This window comes from Podarcis liolepis, assembly GCF_965112155.1.
Source record: "Podarcis liolepis genome assembly, chromosome: 8".
Lineage (NCBI taxonomy): Eukaryota > Metazoa > Chordata > Lepidosauria > Squamata > Lacertidae > Podarcis > Podarcis liolepis.
The window spans coordinates 17828270-17852924 of NC_139560.1; the positions used below are offsets into that span (position 1 = coordinate 17828270).

The 24655-nt window shown below is 40.4% G+C and overlaps 1 protein-coding gene and 1 long non-coding RNA gene across 14 annotated transcripts in view; one reads left to right on the forward strand and one right to left on the reverse strand.

The window, feature by feature from the left end:
• The window catches only part of TRPS1 (transcriptional repressor GATA binding 1), a 231496-nt gene that overhangs the window by 126800 nt on the left and 80041 nt on the right, over positions 1-24655 (forward strand). The window lies entirely within an intron of this gene.
• Positions 9901-15942, reverse strand: LOC310713290. Its single transcript, XR_014529191.1, has 2 exons — positions 14560-15942; positions 9901-14099 (listed from the first exon to the last, which is right to left on the reverse strand). It is a non-coding gene; the product is annotated as an uncharacterized lncRNA (long non-coding RNA).

Sequence of the window (24655 nt, forward strand, 5' to 3'; positions counted from 1 at the left end):
TTGGACGTGTCACTAGGGAGTATGCTTGGATAAGCTGATTCCTATTATGTTGACTTGTCAGGGACCAATAATTAAAGCTGAAGAGGGATGCTCATTAGTGTCTACAAAATGATTCAAAGACTATGAGGGAGAAGTCCTTGAGGCACACCTGCAAAAAGACTGGGATTGCAAGCTGTAGAAATGAGGGGGGTGGGAGAAAGGGGAGCAAAATAATTCTCTAGTTTTTTCTGCAGCGCCAGCACTCGCAAAGAAACAGAAGAGCGACAGTCAAGTACAGTAAATACATCCTTCTCTTCAAATTGTATTTTATAGACATAGATTAGGCTGCTTCTTTGCAATATAATTTTATTGTTACATGGCAGTGTTTTGGCAAACAAACAGCAGAACTGCTATGCAAACCTTCATTTTCTCCTCTTAGACCTGACTAATCATTTTAAATCATTTTGCTGGAAGCATCATAATATTAGTAATCTGTTCTATTTCTTTGAACTCTCAAGGGTATGCTTGTATAACGTCAATGAGTTTCGGCGTCTTTGATGATAAATTAGTATATATTTTTCACACTTCATTCCCACCCATCTTCTTAAAAAAGAAAAAAAGAAGAAAGAAATTAAAAAAACAACAACCTCCATTGCTTCCAAAACCACAACTACCACAGTAGCACATTTGTATTGGGAGAGAAATAGTTCAGAAAGTGAAAAATGTGATATCCAAATAACAGTGTCAGTCATGGAGTAGCATTTTATTCTCACATAGGTGAGAGTGACCTGGTTTCTAAAGAATGCTGAGTCAAACCATGGCATGAACATATGGGTTTCCAGAGAGGAAAGGTCACAACCATCTTGTTGTCCTCTGGTCCTCATGTTGATGAGAACTAAGCCATGGTTTGGCTTCATGTGTCATCTGAAGCCAGGCTTGCAGTTTGTCTCACTCCAGGAAAGCAAAGGTTTGTTCTTGGTTTACAGTTCAAGGAATTCTCTGGAGGAAGAAAACCACGAGCTTCGATTTGGATGACGCACTAAGCCAAATCATGGTTTAATTCACAGCAGGGACAAGAGGAGGAGCAAAATTGCCATATCTCCTCTCTGGGAGCCAGCACATTTGTGCATTTGCCCCGAGCCGTGGTTTGAAGAAGCATTATGTATGAACTGAGCAGAGAAAGAGAGAGAGCTAAAGATCACCTCAGACAGTCCACTTTCAGGTCCCAGGGTACATGAGGCAACCACTTTGCTGAAGCTAAGCAGGTCTGGGCAGTTCCTGGATGGATGACTACTTGGGAGGCTTGTATACAACTCCCTGGGTTCTGTAATGAAAGAGAGGTGTGGCATTACTGTAAGAAAATATTGTTTTTTAAAAAATAATAATAATTGTACACTTTAGCTAGGTAGGTGGTGGCTGTAATTCTTTGCTCAGTTCATACTCTTTCCCTGTTCCCCCCTTCCTTTACCTGTATAAAATGACACTGCAATCTTAATGCACATTATAGTTATCTGGAGAAAATGCTAATTCTGACTAGTGCCCCCCCCAAAAAAACATATGAATCCCTCAAGCTATCTAGAAATGCAGACAGAAGCATTTCTCAAAGATAACCTCCATGAAGCTGATTATGAAAGAGCAACCTGTAACGGGCAAACTAAGGTGTGTCAGGTTTCTCTGTGTGATAATGGGAATGTTTCCCATTTAGATTACAGTGGTGCCCCGCAAGACGAATGCCTCGCAAGACGAAAAACTCGCTAGACGAAAGAGTTTTCAGTTTTTTGAGTCGTTCCACAAGACAAATTTCCCTATGGGCTTGCTTCGCAAGACGAAACGTCTTGCGAGTTCTTGCGAGTTTGTTTCCTTTTTCTTAAAGCCGCTAAGCCGTTAATAGCCGCTAAGCCGCTATTAAAACCGCAAGACGAAGAGACTCGCGGAACTGATTAATTTCGTCTTGTGAGGCACCACTGTATCATAGTGTTTATGACAATTTTATTCTATAGATGTGAGTGCACCAGATAGGAATCTTCTGGAGAGGTTGTTCCCTGTAACCCTGGGCACCAAGGTTTCCAAACTTCATTATTTACCAAGCTGAATTCATGTAATGGTTGCCACCATAGAATTGTTTTTGTAGCTAATCTCTTTGATGCATCTACTGGGAAACATTTATGTAGACATTCATCCACATCACCACCAAGAAGGCCCTGTACCATGTCACTGTCCTACTCTCAATCTGTTATGTAGTGTAGCATGTCCATAGTGGCGTTTGTGCATCGTTCACATGCTGAATTTTCATTCTGTCATTAAGAGCAACTTTCTGCTTCTGGCAAAGGTGGCAACAGGAATGAAGTCATCAGAATGCTATGATTTTTTGCCTCTGGAAAACCAAAATACAAAGATTTTTACCTAGGAAGAGATGCCACTTCAACAGTATGTATATAGATGCTATCCATGTGTTCCCTTTTCATTTGATACAATGCTTGGGTTTATGTTAGCGAAGAAACCACATTGTTAGCATTAGCGCACTCATGAGCAGAGAGAAGACCTCTGAAGCATGCATTTGATGATTGCTCCCATAAAGCTGTTGCAATAGGGGAGAAACATGGAAAACCTTTATTCTTACCAAGCCATTTTGCATACCCCAGTTGTACTTAATCTTGTGTGTGGTTCAGAGTGCACACATGAGGATAATAGTATCCTATAAGTGGCATTCTTCAAATAGATTTATTGAAGTCTATGCTAATTTAGAAGATTGTAAATTATCCCCAGGACTGGCATGGTTTAATTAAGATTCCCATTATATATGTTCTTGGCACATCTTGCCTGGAAGAATTCTTTTCTAAAGTGCTGATAGCACTCATGGCACAGTGGTTTACTGAGAAGAAAACGAGGAAGGTCACATCAAAGAGGGCAAAGCCAGAAAAATATATTGTGCTTCAATAGAGATTGCAGAACCACAAAGTAGTGCAGACTTTGACAAATTGAGATTGCACTTCAGAATGCTCCAAATGTGGTCCCATGCATTCCATGAATGCATAGTCCTCCCAGAGCATGCATAGACCTCACACCAGAACTCTTAAAGCAGTAGTACTGTACCTAAAATGTATATCTATTAAGAATGGACCAGCCCTGGCTCCCTGAATTTGACAATCGAGGAAATGCAAGCAGCTCTGCGTATGTGACTGATGGCTATTGCTGGATGTAGCATTGATTACAAAACCAAAGTTCAGGAAGGGGCAATGAGGCTGGTAATTTTAAATTACATTTTATTTTGATCAACGGGTCAGTAGTTGATCTTATCTGGTGAATCTTCTTTTACTTATACTTTAGGAGGCTTGCGTAGTTTCTGATCTTGGGGATTGTTCACTGTGATGATGTCATCTAAGTTCCTATTTCCGTTTGAAAAATTCCATGAATTGTCATAAGCAGTAGTTACAATACCAGTGGCGCACTTAGAAAGTGTATTTTCATAACCAAATAATTTGTTTAAATGGTTGTACTTTTAGTTCAAATCTGAAACCAAGGTGGCCAGATGTTGTCGGACTCCAACTCTCATCAGCCAGCAAGGATGATGGTTAGGGAAGAGTGGAACTATAGTTTCAACAACTGGAAGGCACCTCAGTTTTCACCACCTCAATCAAAATGAACATGAGGACATCACAACAATATGTAGGCAATGAAGTATGGTTTACGTGAAAACAAGCTAAAGCTAATTCAGAAAATCCTTCCTGGATCTGTGAAATATCACCTAAAAAGATGAGTTGCCCTTGTTAATCCCAAAATATTATTTATAATTAATAAACTGTAGAATTGAGGTTTCACTTTTGGCTCACTCCTAAGAACATAAGAAGAGGCTTGCTAGATCAGGCCATAGTTTCATCTAGTTCAGCATTGCCAGAGCAGCCAACTAGGTGTTCATGGAAAGTGAGGCATGATCATGATAACATCACTCATTTTCTTCAGCAACTGCCTCCAGTTATCTTGCAATTATGAGTTCCACAGTTTAATTGTATGCTGTGTGCATAAGTGCCTCCATTTGTCTGATCTGACTCGGTCAACTAGTCCTACAAGTAGTTAAAAGGAATAGCTTCTTATAGCCCACTGGTTATTACTGATCTTGTAATATGATCTCTGCAATAGTAATGCCTACAAATGAGGATGTCCCTGTTATATTTACCAGTCATACACTTTTTGTGTGTGTCCTTCTGTGTATTAAGTAGATCTCTGTTTCTCCTGATTCCCTTGCCTGGAATTATGTGCACAACTGGAGGAGAAACAAATGCTGCTGCTGATATATTGCAAAGGTGTTTGCTTCTCTTTAGCTCTAGGTTTCTGCTGTTTTTAACCTTTTAGGATTTAGTGACCATCAACATTGCCCAATAGAGCCCATGAAAGAGTCACTTATCCAACAAGAGCAGCATTTTGATACATAAAGATCAGAGTCGTTGCTTATTTGTGGTCTTAGCCAAGACCAGCTATTGTATGAAAGGGTAAGAAAGAACAATCCGTTATTCTAAAATAAAATAAGGAACTGAGCTTTCTTCAACTTCAAAGCAAAGTTCAGTTCTGGTTTCAGTTGAGGCTTTAGTTAATAGTTTATCCAAAGCAGATTTTCTATCCCAGACTCTTAACTAAATTAAAAGATACAGTTTCAAGCTATTTCATGTATTCTTTACTGCGCATTTGATTTGGATTGATCTTTTTTCAGAAAAATAATAACCTTCAGTACTATCACTGCGCATCACAACAAACGTTTGTGCAGTCTTGCCACATCGTTACTATGCAGATGGAAAAAACTAAGGGTTTGAGTACAAATTACATGCCAATATTACATGTTTTTAACCCCATGGATAGTCCAGAATAGGAAAAAGAGTGGGTTAAGGACTCTGCACTCCACCACTTACGTATATATAAAAAATCCCCACTTTTGAAGCAGTTATATAACTTTCTTCCAAGGAGCTCAAGGGTGACATGCATAGTTTCCCCCCTTTTCTCTTCACAACAACCCTGTGAGGTAGTCTAGGCTGAGAGTTAGTAACAGGCCCAAGGTCACCCAGTGAACTTCGTGACTGTATGGGAATTTGAACCCTGTTCTCCCAGATCCTAGTCCAACGCTCCAACCACTATACCACACTAGATGGGTAAATAGACAGCATAGTAAATCTGAAGATCACCATTTCTATGATTGTATGTCTGTTAAAAAAAAAAGGGAGATCAATGTTTAAAGAAACTGGAAAGAAATATGCTTATTTTCTTCTCTTTTGTAATTGGTTTGAGGTTAAGCTTTCCTTCTTTTACTTCCCATAGGCATTGCAGATTGCTTATATTTTCGTGTGGTGAAACCCTGGTTTCTATTCCTATGCACAAAGGGCTGTGTTTTGCTCATTTTGAAAGATTTGGTGGGGAGGGGGAGAGAAAGACAGAGAGGACGCATTGCTGGAAGAGAGAGCTAATTAATTGCTGGTTAACCAGATGTTTATCATGTAAGGGGTTTTCCACTACATATCAGAAGAGGGCTGTAAACTCCCTGCAGGTCGATGGGCTCTCATTTACAAATTGTGAATTTTCCCACAGGACTAAAAAGCTGTTTTTGAGGTATTGCTATTCCAGCTGACTTCAGTACAATTGGCTTAGCCTCATGCTATCATCACAACCACCAATGGCACTGCATGAATTTAGAATAGCCCTGGGATAAGTAGGTAAAATAAATATTGCTAGGAACCTACATAGGAATTGAAAGCAAATGCTGGGGAAGAAATCATGCCTTTGCGTCTTTGTTCAAAAGTGCTTCATCTTTAAACAACAACGGTAATGATAGTGATTAGTTAACAGTAGCACAGAAAACGTGCATTTAAAATTAACCTGACAGGGCATTTTGGTGTCACCCTGACTGATATGTACACAGTCCATTCTTTTAAAATTCAAGGGAGCTTATTTGAATTGTAAATTTGCAGTGTATTCACGTCCAGGTCTTATTGTGTGGTAGTGTGACAAATTACAAATGGAATATTGGCTGAGCTTCCCTCTCTTGAATTCCTTCTCTCCCCCTGCCCCTTCTTCTTTTCTGGTTTCTGCAGCTATTATCATTAATCTGTTTTGCAGAAGCTCTATAGAGGATGGTTCTGGACATGGAAAGTACATTAAGTTTCATTGTTGGCTTTAGCAGAACTCTGTGTGGCTTCCTTGACCTGTGACTTCTCTTATTGGTTGTAATGCAGTACAGTTGCTACTAGTTTTGTGCCCTGCTGTGTGTAGACTTAAGATCCCAGCATAGTTCAGGCCTGACAGCTCATTTCATAAGATGTTAGCTTACAGAAGTTTGGCTGAATTGGGTGAAAACTATACCTTGAAGATGTTGGGCGGAATATGTTGTTGTTGTTGTTTATATACACTTACCTGGGTGGCGCTGTGGGTTAAACCACAGAGCCTAGGACTTGCCGATCAGAAGGTCAGCGGTTCGAATCCCCGCGACAAGGTGAGCTCCCATTGCTTGTTCCCTGTTCCTGCCAACCTAGCAGTTCGAAAGCACATCAAAGTGCAAGTAGATAAATAGGTACTGTTCCGGCGGGAAGGTAAACGGTGCTTCCGTGTGCTGCTGTGGTTCGCCAGAAGCAGCTTAGTCATGCTGGCCACATGACCTGTACGGCGGCTCCCTCAGCCAATAAAGCGAGATGAGCACCGCAACCCCAGAGTTGGTCACGACTGGACCTAATGGTCAGGGGTCCCTTTACCTTTTACCTGGGTGGAAGTCCTATTTAGCTCAGTAGGATCGGCCTGTGATTCCACTGTGCCATACTAGAAAAGGTGAATCCAGGCGCATTCCAAAGAAGCAGATGTGTCACTAAGGGTGATTTCCGCTTGCTCTTAACTCCCTATTCAGTTGAGATATGTGAAGAGGGCTCCACACTTTAATGGCACGAATGGGTCTCCATCTAATTGAAGGGGCAGTGTAGTCATATCAGTAGCTCTGCCCCCACTTTTGCACAACTTCTGTACGTGCCCCTGATGCCAGGAGGTGACTGTATTTATACCATATCAGTTTGGTTGCTTGAATGTGCCCTCCTGTGGTCAGCTAAGAGCAGAGCCACCCCCCAGATGCTGAATGTAATATAATAATAATAATCCATAACCACCGTTAATACAGCATGCTCTGTTTGGGATGCGAAACTTGCAATATATTTGACAATGGATGAAGGAGTGCAAAGGGCAGCTGCAATTATTCTCATTGCTGTCTGCTTCCTCTGGCTTTTCATATCAATTTGCTTCAGTTTGTCCCTTCCAAAGGAAAGCCTTCTAGCACCAGACACTTCCTGATTGAGCTTGCAGCGACAAATTTATGCCAGCTCACTGTGGTTTTGCAATGCGCTGTGTGAATCACAAAGGAAATAAGCTTCTAGCTATTTTAAGATTCCTTTTGTTGTATGTGTGTCCATTTGATTTCGGTAGGTTCTTTCATGTTTCTCTTGGCCCGGGTACACAGTTGCTCACTCTTGATGCTCCCCAACCTTCATCCTTTTCCGAGTGGCTTTGTACATGTACGCACACAGCTACCATGGAATTTATGCTTCTGGGTTTGTAAACTTCCAAAATGGCACACACATTCAAAAGCAGCAAAAAAGCGATCACTTTTTACCTTAGGATATGCAAATATCTCAGGAATGGATGCTGAGTATAACGCTAATACGTTTTTAAGTCTTGAAATGTTTCCAACTTGCTTGTATTACTATGCAGAATATGTATTTTGGGTTCACATTCATTCTTCCCTACTTTAAATGAAGAAACACGAGGAAGTTTCCATTAGATTAAAGGACAAGTGTAGTGGCATAGTTGAACCAACTAATGCTTTAATCTGTGAGACCTTAAGTTCAAGTAGACTTGATTTCACATTTTACCAGGCTTCACCTCGTTGGTAGTGCTAATGGTCCATTCTGGTATTGAAACCTGCCACGTGGAATTTGGACTCCGCATGTGTTATTAAGAAGTCACTGAAAAGATGCAACGCCCCTGCTTTGGAGTAAGGAGGATTTGTAAAAGTAATCTGGTAACAATAGATATCCAAGGTTATACAGGAGAACTAGAATGATAGTTCAGTGTCACTTGAGATGATGTTTTATTGAAGAAAATGAATTTGGGTAAAGCTAATAATGTAGATGCCACTTAACAACCATAAGGAATTTTGGAAGGGGAAAAAAGAAAATACTAAAAGATGTGTGAGCTAAGTAATTGCAACAGTTTGGTCTTCCATCTATTGCATGCAGGATAATGGCCATACACTCTTGTAGTAGTCCCTTATTCAGCATTTTAGTACCAAAATAATAAAATAAATACAGTTTTCCTTCTTAATCCAGAACTGTTGCTCACTGCAACTGAAAATCAGGTAGAATTGGGAATGGTCAGATGAGTTTAATCCTGGTTGGTGCCACTTGGCATATATTCATTATAAAGTTCATTCCAGCCTGCTTCTGCACTAATGTGTGTTATTATTTCTAAAAAATCTACACTAAATTATCAAAAGAAAAAGAAAAAATCCTTATACTGTTACTAGGTGTTGAAAACCCCATCATCAGCTGACATTAAGGATACCATAAACATCAGTACATCCATCTTAAATTAAATATATAAATTAAATAAATCCTACAGATGTCCAAACAGGTTTCTACATGAAATTGATGGCCGTATGACCTATGTTCAAACATAGCCATCTCTTGGTGGCCATAAGGGCTCACAAAATCCATGTTTGTTGTTCTGCAGTTAATTGCAAGACTACAGGAATATAAACCTTCTGGTCACCTATATTTGTAGAAATTGGGCAAAAAGAGCAACGTACACTCTGAAATTCCGAAAGCATTGAGAAACACACATTGATTTCTGAAACTGATCCCATAATTATTTAACCAGTTTCATGATATTAGAAATTTGAGTAATTGTGGGTAACATTTTGTGATTACTGGCTTTGCTCTAATCATAAAATTGCATAAAGACACAAAGAGAGAGAACGTTGTCCTTTGAGTGGAATCTTGTCCTTTAGAGTTTGCAAAAGCTTCTACAAGGACATTGGTATGTGGTTTTTATAGAGAGAAAAGAGATGAAATAACGAGAGCATTGGTTAATATAGCAGGGCTCATTCCACTGTGGATTAAAAGTCAATTTTAAACACGCTGAAAAGAAATAAACAGTTTGGGTAGTAATTAAGTGTTGCCATTTTAAGTGGGAATTGGTTTTCACCCATTACGAGGTCTGTCCTTGTCTTCAGCTTTTTGAAAGGCTGCTGCACATAATGAAAAGTTTAACTTGTCAAGTTTACATTTCAAGGTAGAGTCTGGAATATCAAACACTGCAAGTGATAATTACGAGCACCTGGAAATCATTTGTACCTGGGGGTCAAGCAAAGCATTTCCTATTTAACAGATAGGGTGTTTCAACCTGTTGATCAGTGTAACAACAACTATTTGAAAAGATCACAGTGACATAGTTAGCAATGTCTTTGTTTGAATAAAGGGAACATCAAATATTATCTGTTGAATCACAAGGCCCCTGTTCATACTCACTCCACTTTTATTTCAGTGTGCCAAATTCTGTTTCGTATCTCGGGAAAATACTGTGCAAAGCTGATTCACCAAATGATACGTTAAGAAACCTCACTTATCTAAGAGCCATTCTACCTATTACACGGAAATAGTTGTTAGATGTGCATTCCAAATCATTTTCTCTCGCGGCATTTTATGAAGTGGTCCAGAATTATTCTAGATCACATGTATAACAGCGTCCTGTTAATTATATTTACAATATACACTTGTAGTAAAAGGGATTGAGAAATTATGTATGTGAAACCATTTCTTTCATACGTGGGTGACAACCAGCTGTGGGATTGCCACAAAATACACACGCAGCTGGAATTTTGTCACAGAAGTGTTTTTTGGAGGCTAATGCAGTGCAGAGCTAGGATACGTTGGATTTCAGATTTGTGTTTTGTTAAGTATGGGCACTACAATTTTGATTTAGCCTTGGCCCCTTTTTAGACTCTCAGAATATAAGCAGTAACCTTTCTAGGCTTTAGATTCAGGTAGGTAGCCGTGTTGGTCTGATTTGTCCAGTAGCACCATAGAGACCAACTAAGTTTGTTCTTGGTATAAGCTTGTGTGTGCATGCGCACTTCTTCAGAACTTGGTAGACTTTCTAAAGAAAGCATATTTTGTACTGATTTTTGGACCTAAGAAGCTTTGAGATGTTAGTTTCCTAATTAATCTGTATAAGTGTTATCTTAAGTTACCAGCCATGGGAAGAGAAAACGCAGATTATTCTACACACTTCATTTAATGAAGATGGGTATTTTGAAACACATTCTTGTACACATACATAATTGCTCCCCTTTCCCAATTTCCTTTCCCCGCTCCCCCAGTTCCATGACTTTTGCTTTGCATTTGCTTATCAAACTAAACACTGAAGATTTAAGAGTTTCTGAAGAACCATATGCTGTAACTGATTTCCCAAATCCATCGTCTCTTCTCTTTTTTTCTTCTTTTTCAAAAGAGGCTTGCTTGGGGGATGGGAAGAAGCAGAGGAAAGCCATGGATATGATTGAAATTAGGAAGGATCTTTCTCTTATTTCATGATGTGAAGCATGTGTGGGCAAGGTTTTCATCTCTAGCAGTTATTTGCCCCATGCAAAGAAACTTGAAATGAAAATAACCTTCCAAATTAAAATAGAATGTGAAGGCTCTTGCTTAAAATCACAGTCGCAAGGGTATCAAACTCATAGCATGCTGGACGAATCTGATATTTAGAAAAATGTTTGTGTTACATCCTTCCTTTTTTTGCTGAAAGTCTCAAGATTCTTGCTTATCATTGAGACAGAAGACAAGGTTTTAGGTTCTTATCAGTGGAGCATAAGATTCTTAATCTCAGCGTTGTGGGTTTGAGCCCTAGGTTGGGTAAAAGATTCCCGCATTGAAGGGGGTTGGACTAGATGACCCTCGGGGTACCGTCAAACCCTACAATTCTATGATTCTATGAATAACTCGGCTTCTAGGCCCTCGGGCAAACATGGATCTTGCTTAACTTTGAGCATTGAGAGGGAAATAGTAGACCCTAATGAAGGTAAGGTGTTTGAAATGTTTCCTATTTTTCATGTACTCTTTGACCTGAACCTTCCTCATATTCTCACGGTAAACTCATTATCAGAGTGAAGTAGGATGGAGTCACAGGCTGCCATCCTGCTCAAACTGTGCAAGAGTCTGCCCACTCCTATGTTTCTCCTGCCAGTGGGCAACACCACTGAGGAGAGGAACACCAATAAGACCATTTCAGTTGGTACAGTCTGCATACGCAAAAATTTAATAGGTGTCTATTGCAGTTGTCTTGACCCACTTCAGTCTTCTTCTGGTGCTCTATCTCTTCATTCCAGCCATGTTGAAGTGGCTGCCATGAAATGTGCACTGTACATGCTTAATGTTAAGTACAATGTACTGGATATCTTCTTCAACTCTGCCCATGCCCAAGATAATGAAGTGTGACTTGTTTTATGCAAACCATCCAAGTCCATAGCATTACCAGCTCAACAAGGCTTTCCTTTCCTAGGAATCTACAATGGTATCTGCATTGGTATTCCCAGTGCTAGAAAGATGATTGTGCCTCCATCTATGATCAGCAAACGCACTTGGCTTGACACGTCCTAAATTCAATTGTCCAAGTGTCAACTATCAACATTTATTTCATGTTCTTAAGAATTTGATTGCTTATGTGTTCAGGTCAGCATTTTCAGCCTCACAGTTATCTTACTGTCTTTTTCCTTGAAGATCCTTTTCTAAGAGTCTCTTTAAAAACATTTACAACAACAAGTACAACACAATATGGATAGTATCCTATGTAACCCTATCAAATCTGGCTGAAGGGTTCAGGTCCATTGTATAAAACAAGGAGATAACTTCAAAAGCAAGGAATATGTTGTAGCGAGGGAAAAGCAGTCAACTGAGAGAACCTAAAGATCAAAGGCAGAATATCTGATTTTAATGATGCAGAACATATGGTTTGCCAAAACCTTTTGGATTAAAGCAAATAGCTAATGTAATCAAAGGGAACTGAGCCCTTTGTTTGGACCCAAAAGTAGAGTGTCAAAGAACAAGAGGCAAATGCTTTAATTTGTGCTTCATGCCTTTTTTCTTTTCTTTTTTGCATGTCACACATGGAAAAAAAGAGCTTTAAAACAGAAACGTAGCAGGGTGGGTAAAGTTGCTTGCTATGAAAAGCTAGCATGAGTTTCTGTAACTATCATTTTCCTTGTTGACAAACCAATATTACATTTATCAAGGGTGGTAAAGATGATGCCTGGGACAAGAAGGCCTAATAATAATAATAATAATAATAATTCTTTACCGATCATTTCATTGTTCATTATTTTTGTAAACTACTTTGAGGGGTTTTGTTTTCTACAATCAAGAGTTATAATTTTTTTGTGAAATAAAATTAAATCATCATCACCCAGCATGGACTTTTCAACATGCACCTGATTTTTTAAAAATTAACAAGGGTGGGGAATAATCAAAAGGAAGAAAAGAAGGGGTGGGGAGGAGTAGTCGAAAAGGAGGAAGCAACAGTTAGGTTTGGAAATATGATTAAAAGTATATATTTGTAAACGTATATAAGTTGTTTTGCTGTAGTCCAGCCATAAGACTTTTCCATCCAAGATGGAACACAGGTGTTCATTTCCTGCAACGTTTGACCACAATTTGAGCTAACCTCTGAAACTGCCTGTGGATCAGTGGTCTGACTCCAGAACTCTTGATCTTGTGAGGAAAAGACTGGTGTTAACCAGGGTAAGTGTGTTTGTTCTCTGTTGTGGCACCCACCATGTGGAATGCCTTGCTGAGCAAAATGCGTCAGGCCCCATCCTTATATTACTTCAGGAGGTTGGTGGAAAAGACCTTTGGCTGAATGATCTTTTGCTGTCTTTGTTCAGTGTTTTGACAGCTGTTTGTCTTTCAGAATTCATGATTTTCTCCCCAGTTTCTCATGTTTGATTGGGGTTTAATTTGGGAATGGTTATTTGTCTTAAAACTGCTATTATCTGATTTGTTGGCCTCCTTGGGTTCATTTGGGAAATCAGGTCAGGTAGATTTTTTAAAAAATAAATAAATATGTAAAATGAGGCGCTTCCCAATGTTCATATGGTAGAGAAGAGGTGCCAGTTTGTGAGAGCTGTTGCATTCTACTGTGTCACTTGTATAGCTGGTATTTAATTATGTTGTTTGCATTAGGGACTCTAGCTGGTTGCCCATATGTCTCAGGTACTGCCCCAAGAAAGATCTTCTCCCTCTCTTTTTATTTTTGCCCTGATAATTTTGAGTTGGTTTTTTGGTACCAAATGGTGTGATCAACTGAGCTATAGAAGTTAGCACTGAAATGCTGGCTTAGAAACTGAATGGACCAGCGTAACCTTGAATCACATTTCTTTTAAATGTGAAGCTTGCAGCAGGAATGTAAAATCAATGAAAAAAATGTTTAAAAAAATAAAAATAAATCCTCCATGACCATTTATCATGACTCTCGTGCTGCTGCTGGAAGTCAGAATGTAAATATCCTGTGCAAGCAACTCTCATTCTGTATTTTGCTGTCTCAGTGCGAGATGAAGGAGTGGCATCTGAAACTCATTAAACACAAAAAAAAACCCACCCTCCTCTCTACATCTTCAGAGTTATTCAACATCAGAAGGCTTCTTCTACTTCTGCTTTAAGCTAAACATGCGTGGAGGTAAAAAAAGCAAAGGGGCAAGACATAAATATCAAAGAGAACTTTAATAATGTATCATCACTACCTTTGCTTTATGATGTTTGAATAGATATGATTGCCTGGTCTTAGGTGGTGTGAGTTTTGTAGAAAGAAGCTCTTAAAGCTGTGCTGTGACAGACGTACCCTGGAGTAAGTCTGCATCAGCTGATCCATGGTATTTATTTATTGGCTGCATTTATATCTCACCTTTTCTTCAAAAGCCATGCTAACCTTTTCCACACCCAGCTGCTGTCGACACTGTTCTTAAGCTGTGCTGAAACAGCAGAACGTTGTTTCATACGCTGTTCCAGTTTTGAAAGTACCGTACTGAATAGCTATTCAATTTCCAGTGATGTTGGCTCACAATCAGCGGCGTAGCGTGGGTTGTCAGCACCCGGGGCAAGGCAAGTAATTTGCGCCCCCTAACCCGGGGCAAGGCAAGTAATTTGCGCCCCCAACCCGGGGCAAGGCAAGTAATTTGCGCCCCCTAACCCCTAACCTGCCGCCGCTGCCAGCTTCTTCTTGCTGCTGCCTGGTCTGGTCTGGTGTGGTTCTCTCCCGCGCTCAGCGCTGCGCTGGGCGGCCGCTGCACTGTCCCTCCCCCAGATAGTCCCTCGCTCTCTCTCCTCACCGCATGCCTGGCACCCCCCCCCCTCCACAGTGGCGACCCAGCGGCTCGGATCGGATTCGCACAGCCAGCACTGCAGTGAGAGAGAGTGAGTGAGCCAGGTAGGGGCAGAGAGCTGCGAGTGCGAGCGCGCCCCCCCGATGTTGCGCCCGGTGCGGCCGGCACCCCCTGCACCCCCCACGCTACGCCACTGCTCACAATGTTGCATTGGACTTCACATATAATTCTGTAGCCTGGGTCTTCTGGACTGAAGAACCACTGAATAATTCTTCAGTCTTGAAATCACTGTGCAAATAATGTTTACATAGGGCAGAAGAACTTCCATTATATAAATCTCCTGTTTATCCAGATTATGATCTCCAAACATTTGGCATATATGTCAGGATGCTTATAGATGAGGGATAGAGGACTTGTGGCCCTCAAGATGCTGATGGACTCCAGCTAATATCACCCCAGTTAGCATGGGCAATTGTGAAGACTGATAGGGTGTGGTGGGGCAAAATCATCTAGAAAGCCAGTGGCTCCCCATCCATCCCCATCCCCAACCAAGTCAGTCCAACCTTCAGACCACAAAATAAAGGTAAACTGTGCCACTTCTGGTGCTGCTCTATGATAGTTCAGACTGTACATCAGCATGAGTCAAAATAGGAGAATGCCCAGGTTTTGTTGTTCAAAACCTTGCTTCTTGTTGTGCCTTGGTAGGGGCAATTCCACACATTTTCAGTTGTGAAACCAGCTGTAAAAGAAGCTACATGTGCTATGGATAATACATAGCTGTGTTTTCTTAGATTATTATTTTTTATTAGAACTGGATAAACAGCCATGAGCGATGCCATTGTACTGGTACACTTTTGAGAGGTGAAGATGCGTTAGGTGTTCTCAAGGCAAATGCAAGCCTCCATATATAGCTGCTTTGATTCTACCTCCAAAGACACCAGAACATTTTATGGAGATAGAAACTAATGGTCTCAAATCATATGAAACTGATACATAGAAAAGACTTTACAACCTGAGAAAAGTGACAATGTATGTACAGTTCTACCTTGGATCTCAAACGCCTTGGCTCCTGAAGAAATCGGCTCCTGAATGATCGAAACCAGGAAGTGAGTGTTCTGGTTTCTTAACGGTCTTTTGGAAGCTGAACGTCCGGCAGGGCTTCTGCAGTTTTCAATTGGCTGCATGAGCTTTCTGCAGCCAATCTGAAGCCATGCTTGGGTTTCCAAACGTTTTTGGAGTCAAACGGACTTCCAGAACAGATTCCATTCAACTTCCAAGGTACAACTGTACTTTTGTAAACCAAGAAAAAATTAATTATTTTTTTTTAAAAAAAGAAATCATATAAAATATCAGATGCGCAAGATCAGAAGCTTGCAAACAGCCACTCAGCTCAGCATTTGAGTGCCTATGAGCTTTAAGGAAAAAAGGGTATATATTGTAAGTTACAGTATTTGAGAGGGCTTCATCAGCTCCATTAATTAGTGAAAAAGATCTATTAATCAACTGATACTTATGTGATAGGCTTCTGGTGGTTTTAAATCTCAGAATAAAATTGGATAAAGCAAAAAAAAAAAAAAGAATGATTCAATTGAGATTCAATTGAAAATCTGCTTATGTATATGTATTAAACTCTAGTTATGCTGATCTCTAGTTATTTCACACAAGTCAGGATCAAATCATATTTTATGATCCTGTGTTGTTCACTAACCAGAGTTTAAAGTAACCAGAGTTTCCAAGTTTGAACTTAATGAGGGAACTCTGGTAACTTACCAAGCGCCTTAATATATAATCTCTCACAGAGATTTCTCTCCTTTCCGTACAGGTGTCAATAGAACAAATTAGAAGGGGAGAGGAATATTTCTAACCGGTGCTAGTGGATTCCGTTACAGCTTTGTATGCCTTTATGCCATGGGAATACAGAACATTCAGCTGTGTCCTTAATTAATAGCTTTAAAATAGGTGGTGCTTTCTTCTTATTTTATTATGACTGAGGCAGTGTGTAATCTTTGATGCTGAAGTCACTCAAGTACAGCATTGGTAACTGGTCACAGTTTATTTACAGATGACAAACAAGCCAGAGACAGAAAAACAAGCTGTATTAATGCATTCCTCCCCCCTTGAAAAAATAAATAAATATCCCTGTAGTTTTGGCATCTCCCGATTAGGACTAAGAGAGTCCCCTGCCGGAAGCCCTGCAGAGCTTCTGCCATTTAGTGTGGATGGGACTGAGCTAGATGGAGCAATGGTCTGACTTCTTCCTATGTGCCTACACCCTCTTACTTGAAGGGAAATGTTGACACAGCCTCCGTTGTCGCTGTATTTCTTTGTGGTCAAATCCCTCCCCTAAAGGGAAAGGGGTGCCACATAATTGCAGAGTCCAATGTAAAAATATGTCACCACAAACTGAAGCATCATTTGAGCATCTTCACTGAGTGCCGTTGGTTTTGCTCCTCAATAATTATATTCTTCATATATAGCATAAGTAACTCTTCCTATCACTGGAATGATTTGTTCTTTCTGAAAATAGCACCTTGCCACAAATTATAATTAAAGGCATTAAAAGGCATACTTGACTCTAGATACGGTAGGATGCGATAGATACTCAGTGTACAGATTCTGCACACTTGCAAATGAGTTGGGCTGGGGTGACCTGGTTGCAGTCTCTGGCTTACCATCTGTGATTCATTGTAATTTGTAGGAAAGCAGTCATTTAACACCTTTCGATATAACCACATTGAACTGCAAAGTGGTGAGTCCTGACTCTACAGCCGCTGTTAACGTAGTTCTACAGACCAAAGTTCTTTCCTGTCTGCGTCCTTAACATCCCTGATGCACTGAAGAAGAAATAAACAAAGAGTACTTGGATTGGGCTGTTTGGCTCAAAGAGTAGTGATAATGCATATATCACATTCGGCTCATGCTGCCATTTATATACAAAGTCACAACAATGATGTTTGCTTAGATACTACACTCATTTTTTGAATGGGAAATGAAAGGACAGTGTGGAAACTTGAATGTCCTCCAAGGTTTGGCAGCAACAAAGAAGGAAATTAAAACTGAGAACATAAGAAGAGGCCAGCTGAATTGGACCAAAAAACCCATCTTATCCTGGATCCTGTGACCAACCAGGTTCCTACTGAAAGCCAACAAGCAGGTCAATATCACTTTTCTTCTCCTGTTCCCCAGCAAGTGGTAATTAGGGGTCATTGATAACCTTATCCTCCATGAGTTTGTAGAACCCCCTTCAAAACCATCTCAGTTGGTGGCCATTACTGCATCATCCATGTGCTGTGTGCATTTATTTTGTCTGTCCAGAAGTAGATCTTTGTGATAATGGAGAGGTTCCTGCATTGCAGGGAGTTGGACTGGATGACCCTTGTGGTCCCTTCCAGTTCTATGATTTTATAATTCTAGATGTACCAGGCTTTCTGCACTGGCCTCCTAAAGGAAGTGGTGGGGAGGCAGAAATGAAGACGATGTAATGCAGAAATAACAAATATGTAACACTCAAATGCAAATCCCAGCAACAGAGGTGATGTACCTTCAGTAACAGGAGTGATGGGCTCATCAGGCAACAACTGTGATCAAGAATCAGCCATGGTTATGTTTCTTCTTCTTAGTAGACCTTTTATGCAACCTGATATCTGCATGGTATCTTTTTTAAAAGGAAGTCTTGTTGGAATGTCTACTCCATCCTCCCACATTATGTCTCAAGACTTTTATCAGATGCAGACTGTTTGTGTTACCACCAGCCAAGTTTTTCCTTTCTCCCATTTTTGCTATCTAGCCTGATGAAGAGTTCTGGAGAATTCAGAAGCTTGCACCTGAATGTGTGAAATTTTGTTTGCCCTACCAAGTACATTGCTCTAATATGGATTTCTTTGTCTTTACTTCTTATTACATCAAACAGTTACCCTTTATTTTTTGCTGTATGGTTGAAACATAAGTGTAGAGCTCATAGAGTCTAGAAGGTGGCCTTGTTTAGGGAAGTTTTTAATGTCTGATGTTGTATTGTTTTTAACATTCCGTTGGAAGCCGCCTAGAGTGGCTGGGGAAACCCAGCCAGATGAGCGGGGTATAAATAAATTATCATCATCATCATCACCATCACTGAGAGGCTCCAGAATGTATTATGTGCTTTTCTAAAGAAAGTGGGTTATTAGTGTAATAAATATTCAAAGTGAAATAAATGGTACTTCTGAGTTGTCTCTCGTTGAGGAGACAATCAACTCACAGGAATGAACACAGGGGGCATTGCTAGTGATCACAATGGCTCTAGACAATGGAAGGGAAGAATTATTCTGTTCCACAGACATAGACTAGAAAATGTGTTTGTTTGTTTTTTAAATGTTTTATGACATTCCAGAAACTTTTCTCTTGACCTCTGGCTAACAAAACTGGGCCAGCTTTATATGTATATTAGCTAGTCTGAAGATGTTAGCAGGTTCTTCCAGTTCTTGCATCTCTGATTAGAACAAGGCATGTGATAATTTAGGGGCCTCATGAAGGTAACAGCACACAGGAGACGGTAATTGGAGAAAATATTGTAGAAGCAAAATTCAGTAACTGCTGGATTTCATTTGTAAAACAAATGTAAATAAGCATTCTCAATCCTTGGTTTTGAGGAAAATTATAAAAGAGCCTTTGGCAGTTTTGTTTTTTGGTATTTGAGAGTTATTAAAATGATAATTTGAGTGATTTATTGGTGTATGCAATTAAATAATTGAAAATTAATACAGAATTCTTGCTTTAAGCATTGCACTATTATTTATTTATTATTATCTGGGATTAAGGTTAATTATAGATATGGGCGTAATTTAAATTATAGCCTGACTTGGATCTCTTTTTTTTGTTGATTATGGCAATAGTAAGCAATCTTTAATATGATTTATTCAGCCGTTAGCAACTCTTCAAGTTTATGACTGGTTTCACATTTATAGGAGCAATCTTTGGAACATGGTTGCAAATATAACTTTTATTTTTAGGCTGCATTGAAAGCTATCAATTTACTTTATTTCAGCATTTATTTTATCACGTAGAAGGAATGCAGTTTAAAAGAGCACTTATCAGCTGAAGTTCTCTAAAGTGACAAGAGCAGTTACTACATGAAGAATAACCTCTCTGATTCCCTCAAGCCTACGTTTTGGAATGTTTCTTGGTTGCAATATTGGCAATGGCTGGGTAGGCTGTTAACACTCTCCTATGTGTGTTGAATTCTGAAGTTCAAAAATAATTTATTTTTGATAATAGCTCAGTGGCTGAGCATAGGGCTTGAGTTCAATCTCTGTCATCTCTAGCTGGCACTAGGAGAGATCACTGGAAGTTGGTACCATCAGTATGGTACTCCACCATATCTTTTGTTTATTATTTACCCATGGGAGCCCAACATGGCTCAAAAGCTGTGTTTGGAGCCTGTCTTGGAGTAGATGAGGTTAAACAGGTTGAGAGCGAATCCATACATGATGGAGATAATGTTACTAGGGAATCCTGAAGTTATTCCCAATGGCCATAATGCAGAAAACTGACCAGGTTGTCTATGTGCCTGTTCTGTCTGCAGTCAAGGTCCTTGCTCTCTCTCACTGTTTTCTCCTGCTCTGGAGGGAAGGACTCAAATTAATGGCTTCAAGTTACAAGAAAGGAGATTCTTACTAAACTTCAGGAAGAACTATCTGACAGTAAGAGCTATTCGGTGGTGGAACAGACTCCCTCGAAAGGTGTGGACTTTATTAGAAGCTTTTAAGCTGCGGTTGGATGGCCATTTGTCATGGATGCTTTAGTTAAGATCCTTGCATTGCAGTGGGTTAGACTAGATGACCCTTGGAACCCCTTCCAACTCTACAATTCTATTAATTCTATTATTTAAGCTGGCCTTAAGATTGGTCAGCCCTTCGAACAGAGAATTGTCCTCTGTAAAGTATTACACAATGGCCACCTTACCATCAAGTGAGCTTCATAACTCTGGGGAGATTTGAACCTGGGTCTCCCCAATCTCAACCAGACCCTGTAACCAAATCGCTAGCCATTTATCAAAGACAGGCCCTGAAGTTTCTTAGCAAAATGAAAACAAAAATTGGAGGGCGTCCAGGACGCATTTGGAGTATATGTGTGGCTTACTAACAAACGATAGATTTCCATAAATGGCACCACATCTGTCTAAATCTCCTCAATATGATTTATTTGCTTTTCAAGTTAAAACACTTTGCATACGTTACAACTTTTCGTTAACATTTTATCATGAATAAATAGGAGTAGAAAGGGGAAATAGAAGGGAAATGTTCTTCCACCAAAATGTATTTATAACTCTGATTTGAAAGAACTTTGTTCGGTTTCCAACCAGTCCCTGTGAGTGAGGTAAATACTTTGGTCATGACGGCTCTGAGAATACCACATATAAATACTTGTACGGTTTTACACTCTTGGTCACCTGAACGTCTTATTGTACTGTGACGGGATTACAAGCTTGCAAAAGCAATGGCCTTGAAAGACCTGCGCTCTTGCCATCAAGGCATTCCTGGCTATCACCACACCCCTCTATTCACATTTGTGTCAGGCCTGACCTAAATTCCATTGGACTAAATGGAAAAAGTCCCTTTGACTTCCTTTGAGGCCGTTATGCACCACTTGGTGAACCTCTGAATCCTTATGAGGGGACTGCCAAAGCAGTAGCTCACACAGCAGATTGTAGCAAAGGACAAAAATGAACACGAGTGCAGAATCCTTAATTTGCTTTTTGTTAAACTTCAAGCACTTTGGAGGGTGTGGGGGGGAACTGTACATAAACCAAAGAGATATATTGTCAGTTCTGTGTTCAGGGAACTAGCTTGTAACAATCACTCAGTGGATGCTAACGCTGCTGATTTTGTTAAAATATAAGTGCCAAGGTTTACGTTTGCCTTGGACCCCTGCTATTTAAGCTTAGATGCCTGGAGGCCAAATACAAAAGATTTATTATTGCTTTAAGCCAGGGGTTGCAGATATGTGGCCTGCCAGAAGTTGTTGGACTACAGGTCCCATCAACCTCAGCCAGCATGGTAAGCCTCCACTCAGCTTTTTCACATCACTCTCTTTTGTAATCTTACCTGAGTCCCTGATGCAGGTCAGGTGTTAAATCTCAGTTTCAACACTAACAGGGTTATTGATTCATGTGTTTATATTAATCAATATGTCTATTGTTCTAGCCAAAGGCCATGACAAGGGAAAGGAGAATGTTAGCCACTTTGAGACTCCTTCGGGTAGTGATAAAGTGGGATATCAAATCCAAACTCCCCTTCTTCTTCTTCTTCTTCTTCTTCTTCTTCTTCTTCTTCTTCTTCTTGGAAACACAGTTCAATAAAGACACATGTTAAGGAAGATGTTGAGAATTTGGTCAGATAACTAGCTCTAAAATGCTCTGCCCTCAAGAGTGGATACCAAGAGGAAAACCTATTGTTTCTAATTAGCTGCAGGTCCTTTTCTGGATTGTATCCAGAAGAGCCAAACCATTAGTTGACACCTATTCAAGGGCAACGCAGAGGTCGGTTCTAGGAAATAATAATAGGCATGCCCAACCAGTCGATCGTGACCTACTGGTCGATCGTGTGCTCCAGAAAGAAAGAAAGAAAGAAAGAAAGAAAGAAAGAAAGAAAGAAAAGAAAAGAAAGCTGAACAACTTTGGGTCCTTCTCCCCCCAATAAGCTTGACAGCGTTGGGTCTTTATCCCTCCAAAAAGCTCACTTAGCTCTGCCAGGAGTTGGGAGTTGGACATGCCTGGTCTAAAACATCTTTACAAGCTGCTTTCCAGAGTTGGTTAGCACCCAATTCCGTATAGAGCATAGTAGGATAATGCTCAATAGGCATAGTAGCATTTTTTTAGAATGTACTTTAATTGAGCATAGCTGCTCTTGCCTTAATAGTTGGTCACCCAGATTCTGCTGATATTCCCAGTGGTAGAGAGTATAACTTCCAAAATATATATATTCTGCACAGTTTCTAAAACGCTAATGGAGTTTGATTGAGAGTCCCAGATTTCAGCACCATGGAACATTAGAGTAAGCAATTTGCTTCCAAATGTCTATAGGACAGGGTCGATCATTTGTTTGAATGTATACTGTTCCCTGTTTCAAAAGCTCAGGTTGGATAACCTGATTAAAAAACAGAACTTCCATCCATCCCTGATCTTTCAGCATTGTGACCGGGGCTGATGGGAGTTGTTGTCCAATAGGACCTGGGAATGACTGTGGTACACAGAACAAAGCAGCCTCAAGGAATGTAGGTTAGAATGTAGGTCTTGCAAATGTCACATTTCTTTTTTTCATGGTTGGGCACTTGGGATACAGGACAAGAATGTGAAATAGGGATTTAGAAAGCTAAGCAAAATAGGAAATGAAGTAGCATAATTTCTTTTTAATGGAAGGTCACACTCCACAGCTGTTAAGGATGCAGAAGCTTTTTTCCAGGGGAGTACGTGCATTTCTCTTGCATCTGTCTAGCGCTTATGTAATCTAAAGCAGTTGCTGCTATTTGAATACTTGCAGCTAGGAATATCTATCTAAATGGTAATAAGAACTTTGAAGGTTAAGCCACGCTAGTGAGCAAAGCACTCAAAATATTCGGCTGTTTCATGGGGTTCCTTAAGGTTTTCAGACTTAAATAAAACTTGGGTGTTCTCTCTCTCTGCCTTTTGCTTCTGCCAAGCATGCCTTTGTCTCATATTAATGTCTTCAAACCTTTACAAAATGGAATTATATATTTAGGAGATGCAGTAATCAGCAAAGGATGTAGATGGTAGATGTCAGGATTTAAGGCCAGCCCACACATTGGCATATAGGATTACGGTTTACACCACACTGCCCTCCCTGCTGCCTCACGACTCCCGTGCCTCCTGGTGAGCAGCTGGGAGGTCAGAGAATTGCCACCGCTGTCCACCGCCTTGTAATGAGTGGTGCTTTTAGATGGCGGCCACATCTCACAAACGGGTCATTCAGATTCATTTTTCCCCTGTGTGTGTGATTGGCATGCAATGGTACACATGTGTGGCTTCCACCTATGGTTTTCATAGCTACGCCACTGTTTCCCATCCGCACCAGTGGGCTGTCTTTGATAGAATTTCTGTGCCGTGTGTTCTGGCCCATTCCTTTCATAACTACACATTCATTACTTTTCCTGTTCTAGACACGTGCTGAGATCTTGAGAGAAGAACTTCTCTGAACTGAGTTGTTGAAAGTTCAGCATGTGGTAGTCAGTGGGAATGAGCATGCTCATATTGCTTGGCTTGCAGGCACCAAAATGCCTAGAAAATGCTCAGGTGAGGAGCTAACAGAAGTAGGGGTTTAACAGTAGACCCCGCCCACCAAGATGTCACCACACATGACAAACTGCCCCTCCCCAGCATGGGCTCCCACACCACTGGTGACTGTGGGTGTATAATGGGTTATAAACTTAACAAAATTTCGACAGTAAAAGGTTACCCAGATTGATGGGTTTTTTTTTTTTGTTTTTGTTTTTTAAAGCAGGTTGGCATTTTGATGATGATGTCATGTGGACATTGGCCGGGAGGGGAGGACCACAAGAAAATACGGCCAGTGTTTTCCTTGTCCCCAAAGTTCAAAGGGAAGGATATTCTTTCATGCAAACCTTTAATCCAGGCTGGTTGTGGGGACTACAGCACCGGCATTGTGCTCTAGTTGTTTATTTGAGGTGGGTAAAGTTTAGCCACCTTTTGCTTAAACTTCAAAGAACGAAAATATATATATTGTGGAGGGAACCTACCCTATCTGGAGTATATCTGCTTTATTTATTTCTGCCATCGCCCCTCAAGTTACAGTACACTTTGAGTGGCAGGGATTTGAGATCTGTGAATTTGTAACTGGGAGGGAGGCAACTGCCAGCTAAAAGTCCTCAGGCGCTGCTGAGCGAGACCTGCCTGTTTCCCTTTTGCTCCTCCATGTTTTAATCTCAAGGCAAAACAACCTGGTACAAACCCTGGGCTTGTCAGCATATGCAGTTCCCATTTAAAAGCTTTATTAAGATTAAGGATAATGGATGAAGGAGAAATAGGTAAGTAGCATGCAAAAGAAACAGCACGGCTACATTAAGGCAAACTTAAAAGAGAGGTTGCAAACCTTGCATGTAATTTGCGAGAGTCACCCATGTTGTTCAGCGGGGGAAGATGACAAAAGGGTGAACTTTTTCCAGTGACATAAAACCAATATATTTATCCATGCAGATTGAGAGGAGGGAGAAGACCTGTCGTTTAAGTGAGGAGCTGCTGTATAATTGTGTCTATGTGTGCATGCGTGTGTGTAGGGGGGT